The following is an 8975-nucleotide window of genomic DNA, read 5'->3' on the forward strand; positions in this document are numbered from 1 at the left end:
GGCGCTCGTCAGAGTTTCGGCTTCACGGTGCCCGGCCGCGTCGGTCGGCGTCCCGCCAGCATCCTCGACGCGCAAGGGGCGAGGGCCCGTTCATCGCTGCTTGCAGCTTTAATTATTATTCTTTTTCCGCTGCAAGATCGCGTTTTTGACGACCTTAGCCATCCCCAAAACTCACGAAAAGTGGAGTATGCGTCAGAACTGGTGGGAAATTCAATGTTCTGGAGTGACTGGGCTCGGGTGTCTCCAGAGGGCTCCATAGCGCCCCCTAACGTACGCAGTTTTTCAGAGAAAGTTTCTTCGATCTTCACGAAATTCAAGTATGTCATTGCTCACGCCCTCATACCTGGATTAAATGATTTTGAGATTTCTTCGGCAAACAGGAAGTCAGCCATGTTGGACTTCCTGCGTGATTTTAGAATTTACGAACGCATATTTGAAGACTTTAGGATGCACAAAAATTTATGAAACTTTACACACACATCCAAACTAGTAATTACTTCATTTTAGTGGTGAAATTTTGCTTGGGCGTGGCATGTTGGCTCTCTAGCGCCCCCTTATGTCTTTCAGATTTTGAACATACCTTTAGGTACTCGAAAACTCATGAAATTTGGCAAGATGATAGACACCTGTGAACTTTATTTAAATATATAGCCATTAGGCTCAGTGTGTTTAGCCGGCTCTATAGCGCCCCCTAACGCGTTGAAATTTTAACTTTGTCAAAGTTGATCCGATAATCATGAAATTTGGTATGCATATCCCACTCATCATTTGAAACATATTCCTCATTGGGTTTCATTAGCTCCGCCCACCCGGAAGTCGGCCATATTGGATTTCATGTCACTTTTAGCATTTTATAGGCCGCGTACTTTAACGAACTCCTCCTACAGATTTAATCAGATCGATTTGAAATTTGGTCAGGACCATCTTAAGACCTTGAAGATGAAAAGTTATTAAAATCGTGAGTTTTCACTTAACGAGCGGAACGTGGCGTGGCGTCCATTTTGAGCCATTCGCCATGAAACAGGCAGTTATTGTAACTCAACTGTACATAGTCCGATCTGCCCCAAATCTCTCAGGTATGATGGTGGTCCAGTACTGATGACATGTATATGAAAAATTATACTCATAGCCCCGCCCCAAGACGTTAGCCCCGCCCCCTTTCATATCTCATGAACCGTTTATAGTAGAGTCTTGCGGGAGGTGTCATATCACTCAGCAGAGAGTGCCTGTTTCATTGGGGATGGTTAGCCCCGCCCCCTACACATTAGCCCCGCCCCCTTTCATAACTCATGATCCGTTTGTAGTAGAGTCTTGTGGGGGGTGTCATATCACTCAGCAGAGAGTGCCTGTTTCATTGGTGAAAGTTATGCCCGCCCCCTACACATTAGCCACGCCCCCTTTCATAACTCGTGATCCGTTTGTCGTAGAGTCTTGTGGGAGGTGTTATATCGCTCAGCAGAGAGTGCCTGTCGTAGAGCCTTGCGGCAGGCGTCGTGGCGCTCGTCAGAGTTTCGGCTTCACGGTGCCCGGCCGCGTCGGTCGGCGTCCCGCCAGCATCCTCGACGCGCAAGGGGCGAGGGCCCGTTCATCGCTGCTTGCAGCTTTAATTAGGGCCCGAGCACGAAAGTGCCAGGACCCAACGGTGTCCTGGCACGAAGTGCAAGGAACCTATTGTTTTTCTGGGGATTATTATTATTATTCTTTTTCCGCTGGTAGATCGCGTTTTTGACGACCTTAGCCATCCCAAAACTCACGAAAAGTGGAGTATGCGTCAGAACTGGTGGGAAATTCAATGTTCTGGAGTGACTGGGCTCGGGTGTCTCCAGAGGGCTCCATAGCGCCCCCTAACGTACGCAGTTTTTCAGAGAAAGTTTTCTTCGATCTTCACGAAATTCAAGTATGTCATTGCTCACGCCCTCATACCTGGATTAAATGATTTTGAGATTTCTTCGGCAAACAGGAAGTCAGCCATGTTGGACTTCCTGCGTGATTTTAGAATTTACGAACGCATATTTGAAGACTTTAGGATGCACAAAAATTTATGAACTTTACACACCACATCCAACTAGTAATTACTTCATTTTAGTGGTGAAATTTTGCTTGGGCGTGGCATGTTGGCTCTCTAGCCGCCCCCTTATGTCTTTCAGATTTTGAACCTACCTTTAGGTACTCCGAAACTCATGAATTTGGCAAGATGATAACACCTGTGAACTTATTTAAATATATAGCCATTAGGCTCAGTGTGTTTAGCCGGCCTATATAGCGCCCCCTAACGCGTTGAAATTTTAACTTTGTCAAAGTTGATCCGATAATCATGAATTTGGTATGCATATCCCACTCATCATTTGAAACATATTCCTCATTGGGTTTTCATTAGCTCCGCCCACCCGGAAGTCGGCCATATTGGATTTCCATGTCACTTTTAGCATTTTATAGGCCGCGTACTTTAACGAACTCCTCCTACAGATTTAATCAGATCGATTTGAAATTTGGTCAGGACCATCTTAAGACCTGGAAGATGAAAAGTTATTAAAATCGTGAGTTTTCACTTAACGAGCGGAACGTGCGTGGCGTCCATTTTGGAAGCCATTCGCCATGAAACAGGCAGTTATTGTAACTCACTGTACATAGTCCGATCTGCCCCAAATCTCTCAGGTATGATGGTGGTCCAGTACTGATGACATGTATAGTGAAAAAATTATACTCATAGCCCCGCCCCAAGACGTTAGCCCCGCCCCCTTTCATATCTCATGAACCGTTTATAGTAGAGTCTTGCGGGAGGTGTCAATCACTCAGCAGAGAGTGCCTGTTTCAATTGGGGATGGTTAGCCCGCCCCCTACACATTAGCCCCGCCCCCTTTCATAACTCATGATCCGTTGTAGTAGAGTCTTGTGGGGGGTGTCAATCACTCAGCAGAGAGTGCCTGTTTTCATTGGTGAAAGTTATGCCCGCCCCCTACCATTAGCCACGCCCCCTTTCATAACTCGTGATCCGTTTGTCGTAGAGTCTTGTGGGAGGTGTTATATCGCTCAGCAGAGAGTGCCTGTCGTAGAGCCTTGCGGCAGGCGTCGTGGCGCTCGTCAGAAGTTTCGGCTTCACGGTGCCCGGCCGCGTCGGTCGGCGTCCCGCCAGCATCCTCGACCAGCGCAAGGGGCGAGGGCCCGTTCATCGCTGCTTGCAGCTTTAATTAGGGCCCGAGCACGAAAGTGCCAGGACCCAACGGTGTCCTGGCACGAAGTGGCAAGGAACACTATTGTTTTTCTGGGGATTATTATTAGGGCCACGAGCACGAAAGTGCCAGGACCCAACGGGTGTCCTGGCACGAAGTGCAAGGAACCTATTGTTTTTCTGGGGATTATTAGGGGCCCCGAGCACGAAAGTGCCAGGACCCCAACGGTGTCCTGGCACGAAGTGCAAGGAACCTATTGTTTTTCTGGGGATTATTATTAGGGCCCCGAGCACGAAAGTGCCAGGACCCAACGGTGTCCTGGCACGAAGTGCAAGGAACCTATTGTTTTTCTGGGGATTATTATTATTATTATTATTATTATTCTTTTTCCGCTGCACAGATCGCGTTTTTTTGACGACCTTAGCCATCCCCAAAAACTCACGAAAGTGGAGTATGCGTCAGAAACTGGTGGGAAATTCAATGTTCTGTTGAGTGACTGGGCTCGGGTGTCTCCAGAGGGCTCCATAGCGCCCCCTAACGTACGCAGTTTTTCAGAGAAAGGTTTCTTCGATCTTCACGAAATTCAAGTATGTCATTGCTCCACGGCCCTCATACCTTGGATTAAATGATTTTGAGATTTCTGTCGCAAACAGGAAGTCAGCCATGTTGGACTTCCTGCGTGATTTTAGAATTTACGAAAACGCATATTTGAAGACTTTAGGATGCACAAAAATTTATGAAAACTTTACACACACATCCAAACTAGTAATTACTTCATTTTAGTGGTGAAATTTTGCTTGGGCGTGGCATGTTGGCTCTCTAGCGCCCCCTTATGTCTTTCAGATTTTGAACATACCTTTAGGTACTCGGAATCTCATAAAATTTGGCAAAATGATAGACACCTGTGAACTTTATGTAACTGTATAGCCATTAGGCTCAGTGTGTTTAGCCGGCTCTATAGCGCCCCCTAACGCGTTGAAATTTTAACTTTGTCAAAGTTGATCCGATATTCATGAAATTTGGTATGCATATCCCACTCATCATTTGAACATATTCCTCATTGGGTTCATTAGCTCCGCCCACCCGGAAGTCGGCCATAATTGGATTTCATGTCACTTTTAGCGTTTTATAGGCCGCGTACTTTAACGAACTCCTCCTACAGATTTGATCAGATGGAGTTGAAATTTGGTCAGGGACCATCTTAAGACCTTGAAGATGAAAAGTTATTAAAATGATGAGTGTCCACTTAACGATCGGACCGTAGCGTGGCGGCCATTTTGAGCCATTCGCCATGAACAGGCAGTTATTGTAACTCAACTGTACATAGTCCGATCTGCCCCAGATTTCTCAGGTATGATGGTGCTCCAGTACTGATGACATGTATATGAAAAATTATACTCATAGCCCCGCCCCAAGACGTTAGCCCCGCCCCCTTTCATATCTCATGAACCGTTTATAGTAGAGTCTTGCGGGAGGTGTCATATCACTCAGCAGAGAGTGCCTGTTTCATTGGGGATGGTTAGCCCCGCCCCCTACACATTAGCCCCGCCCCCTTTTATAACTCATGATCCGTTTGTCGTAGAGTCTTGTGGGAGGTGTCATATCACTCAGCAGAGAGTGCCTGTTTCATTGGTGAAGTTATGCCCGCCCCCTACACATTAGCCACCCCCCCCTTTCATAACTCGTGATCCGTTTGTCGTAGAGCCTTGCGGCAGGCGTCGTCGCGCTCGTCAGAGTTTCGGCTTCACCGTGCCCGGCCGCGTCGGTCGGCTCCCGCCAGCATCCCCGACGCGCAAGGGGCGAGGGCCCGTTCATCGCTGCTTGCAGCTTTAATTATTATTCTTTTTCCGCTGGTAGATCGCGTTTTTGACGACCTTAGCCATCCCCAAAACTCACGAAAAGTGGAGTATGCGTCAGAACTGGTGGGAAATTCAATGTTCTGGAGTGACTGGGCTCGGGTGTCTCCAGAGGGCTCCATAGCGCCCCCTAACGTACGCAGTTTTTCAGAGAAAGTTTCTTCGATCTTCACGAAATTCAAGTATGTCATTGCTCACGCCCTCATACCTGGATTAAATGATTTGAGATTTCTTCGGCAAACAGGAAGTCAGCCATGGTTGGACTTCCTGCGTGATTTTAGAATTTACGAACGCATATTTGAAGACTTTAGGATGCACAAAATTTATGAACTTTACACACACATCCAAACTAGTAATTACTTCATTTTAGTGGTGAAATTTTGCTTGGGCGTGGCATGTTGGCTCTCTAGCGCCCCCTTATGTCTTTCAGATTTTGAACATACCTTAGGTACTCGAAAACTCATGAAATTTGGCAAGATGATAGACACCTGTGAACTTTATTTAAATATATAGCCATTAGGCTCAGTGTGTTTAGCCGGCTCTATAGCGCCCCCTAACGCGTTGAAATTTAACTTTGTCAAAGTTGATCCGATAATCATGAAATTTGGTATGCATATCCCACTCATCATTGAAACATATTCCTCATTGGGTTTCATTAGCTCCGCCCACCCGGAAGTCGGCCATATTGGATTCATGTCACTTTAGCATTTTATAGGCCGCGTACTTGTAACGAACTCCTCCTACAGATTTAATCAGATCGATTTGAAATTTGGTCAGGACCATCTTAAGACCTTGAAGATGAAAAGTTTATTAAATCGTGAGTTTTCACTTAACGAGCGGAACGTGGCGTGGCGTCCATTTTGAGCCATTCGCCATGAAACAGGCAGTTATTGTAACTCAACTGTACATAGTCCGATCTGCCCCAAATCTCTCAGGTATGATGGTGGTCCAGTACTGATGAACATGTATAGTGAAAAATTATACTCATAGCCCGCCCCAAGACGTTAGCCCCGCCCCCTTTCATATCTCATGAACCGTTTATAGTAGAGTCTTGCGGGAGGTGTCATATCACTCAGCAGAGAGTGCCTGTTTCATTGGGGATGGTTAGCCCCGCCCCCTACACATTAGCCCCGCCCCCTTTCATAACTCATGATCCGTTTGTAGTAGAGTCTTGTGGGGGGTGTCATATCACTCAGCAGAGAGTGCCTGTTTCATTGGTGAAGTTATGCCCGCCCCCTACACATTAGCCACGCCCCCTTTCATAACTCGTGATCCGTTTGTCGTAGAGTCTTGTGGGAGGTGTATATCGTTCAGCAGAGAGTGCCTGTCGTAGAGCCTTGCGGCAGGCGTCGTGGCGCTCGTCAGAGTTTCGGCTTCACGGTGCCCGGCCGCGTCGGTCGGCGTCCCGCCAGCATCCTCGACGCGCAAGGGGCGAGGGCCCGTTCATCGCTGCTTGCAGCTTTAATTAGGGCCCGAGCACGAAAGTGCCAGGACCCAACGGTGTCCTGGCACGAAGTGCAAGGAACCTATTGTTTTTCTGGGGATTATTATTATTATTCTTTTTCCGCTGCGAGATCGCGTTTTTGACGACCTTAGCCATCCCCAAAACTCACGAAAAGTGGAGTATGCGTCAGAACTGGTGGGAAATTCAATGTTCTGGAGTGACTGGGCTCGGGTGTCTCCAGAGGGCTCCATAGCGCCCCCTAACGTACGCAGTTTTTCAGAGAAAGTTTCTTTCGATCTTCACGAAATTCAAGTATGTCATTGCTCACGCCCTCATACCTGGATTAAATGATTTTGAGATTTCTTCGGCAAAACAGGAAGTCAGCCATGTTGGACTTCCTGCGTGATTTTAGAATTTACGAACGCATATTTGAAGACTTTAGGATGCACAAAAATTTATGAAACTTTACAACACACATCAAACTAGTAATTACTTCATTTTAGTGGTGAAATTTTGGCTTGGCGTGGCATGTTGGCTCTCTAGCGCCCCCTTATGTCTTTCAGATTTTGAACATACCTTTAGGTACTCGAAAACTCATGAAATTTGGCAAGATGATAGACACCTGTGAACTTTATTTAAATATATAGCCATTAGGCTCAGTGTGTTTAGCCGGCTCTATAGCGCCCCCTAACGCGTTGAAATTTTAACTTTGTCAAAGTTGATCCGATAATCATGAAATTTGGTATGCATATCCCACTCATCATTTGAAACATATTCCTCATTGGGTTTCATTAGCTCCGCCCACCCGGAAGTCGGCCATATTGGATTTCATGTCACTTTTAGCATTTTATAGGCCGCGTACTTTAACGAACTCCTCCTACAGATTTAATCAGATCGATTTGAAATTTGGTCAGGACCATCTTAAGACCTTGAAGATGAAAAGTTATTAAAATCGTGAGTTTTCACTTAACGAGCGGAACGTGGCGTGGCGTCCATTTTGAGCCATTCGCCATGAAACAGGCAGTTATTGTAACTCAACTGTACATAGTCCGATCTGCCCCAAATCTCTCAGGTATGATGGTGGTCAGTACTGAGGACATGTATATGAAAAATTATACTCATAGCCCCGCCCCAAGACGTTAGCCCCGCCCCCTTTCATATCTCATGAACCGGTTATAGTAGAGTCTTGCGGGAGGTGTCATATCACTCAGCAGAGAGTGCCTGTTTCATTGGGGATGGTTAGCCCCGCCCCCTACACATTAGCCCCGCCCCCTTTCATAACTCATGATCCGTTTGTAGTAGAGTCTTGTGGGGGGTGTCATATCACTCAGCAGAGAGTGCCTGTTTCATTGGTGAAAGTTATGCCCGCCCCCTACACATTAGCCACGCCCCCTTTCATAACTCGTGATCCGTTTGTCGTAGAGTCTTGTGGGAGGTGTTATATCGCTCAGCAGAGAGTGCCTGTCGTAGAGCCTTTGCGGCAGGCGTCGTGCGCTCGTCAGAGTTTCGGCTTCACGGTGCCCGGCCGCGTCGGTCGGCGTCCCGCCAGCATCCTCGACGCGCAAGGGGCGAGGGCCCGTTCATCGCTGCTTGCAGCTTTAATTATTATTCTTTTTTCCGCTGCAAGAATCGCGTTTTTGACGACCTTAGCCATCCCCCAAAACTCACGAAAAGTGGAGTATGCGTCAGAACTGGTGGAAATTCAATGTTCTGGAGTGACTGGGCTCGGGTGGTCTCCAGAGGGCTCCATAGCGCCCCCTAACGTACGCAGTTTTTCAGAGAAAGTTTCTTCGATCTTCACGAAATTCAAAGTATGTCATTGCTCACGCCCTCATACCTGGATTAAATGATTTTGAGATTTCTTCGGCAAACAGGAAGTCAGCCATGTTGGATTTCCTGCGTGATTTTAGAATTTACGAACGCATATTTGAAGACTTTAGGATGCACAAAAAATAATGAAACTTTACACGCACATCCAAACTAGTAATTACTTTATTTTAGTGGTGAAATTTTGCTTGGGCGTGGCATGTTGGCTCTCTAGCGCCCCCTTATGTCTTTCAGATTTTGAACATACCTTTAGGTACTCGAAAACTCATGAAATTTGGCAAGATGATAGACACCTGTGAACTTTATTTAAATATATAGCCATTAGGCTCAGTGTGTTTAGCCGGCTCTATAGCGCCCCCTAACGCGTTGAAATTTTAACTTTGTCAAAGTTGATCCGATAATCATGAAATTTGGTATGCATATCCCACTCATCATTTGAAACATATTCCTCATTGGGTTTCATTAGCTCCGCCCACCCGGAAGTCGGCCATATTGGATTCATGTCACTTTTAGCATTTTATAGGCCGCGTACTTTAACGAACTCCTCCTACAGATTTAATCAGATCGATTTGAAATTTGGTCAGGAACCATCTTAAGACCTTGAAGATGAAAAGTTATTAAAATCGTGAGTTTTCACTACGAGCGGAAAGGGGGCGTGGCGTCCATTTTGAGCCATTC

Source organism: Sebastes umbrosus, chromosome 6 (assembly GCF_015220745.1).
Source record: "Sebastes umbrosus isolate fSebUmb1 chromosome 6, fSebUmb1.pri, whole genome shotgun sequence".
In the NCBI taxonomy this organism is placed as follows: domain Eukaryota; kingdom Metazoa; phylum Chordata; class Actinopteri; order Perciformes; family Sebastidae; genus Sebastes; species Sebastes umbrosus.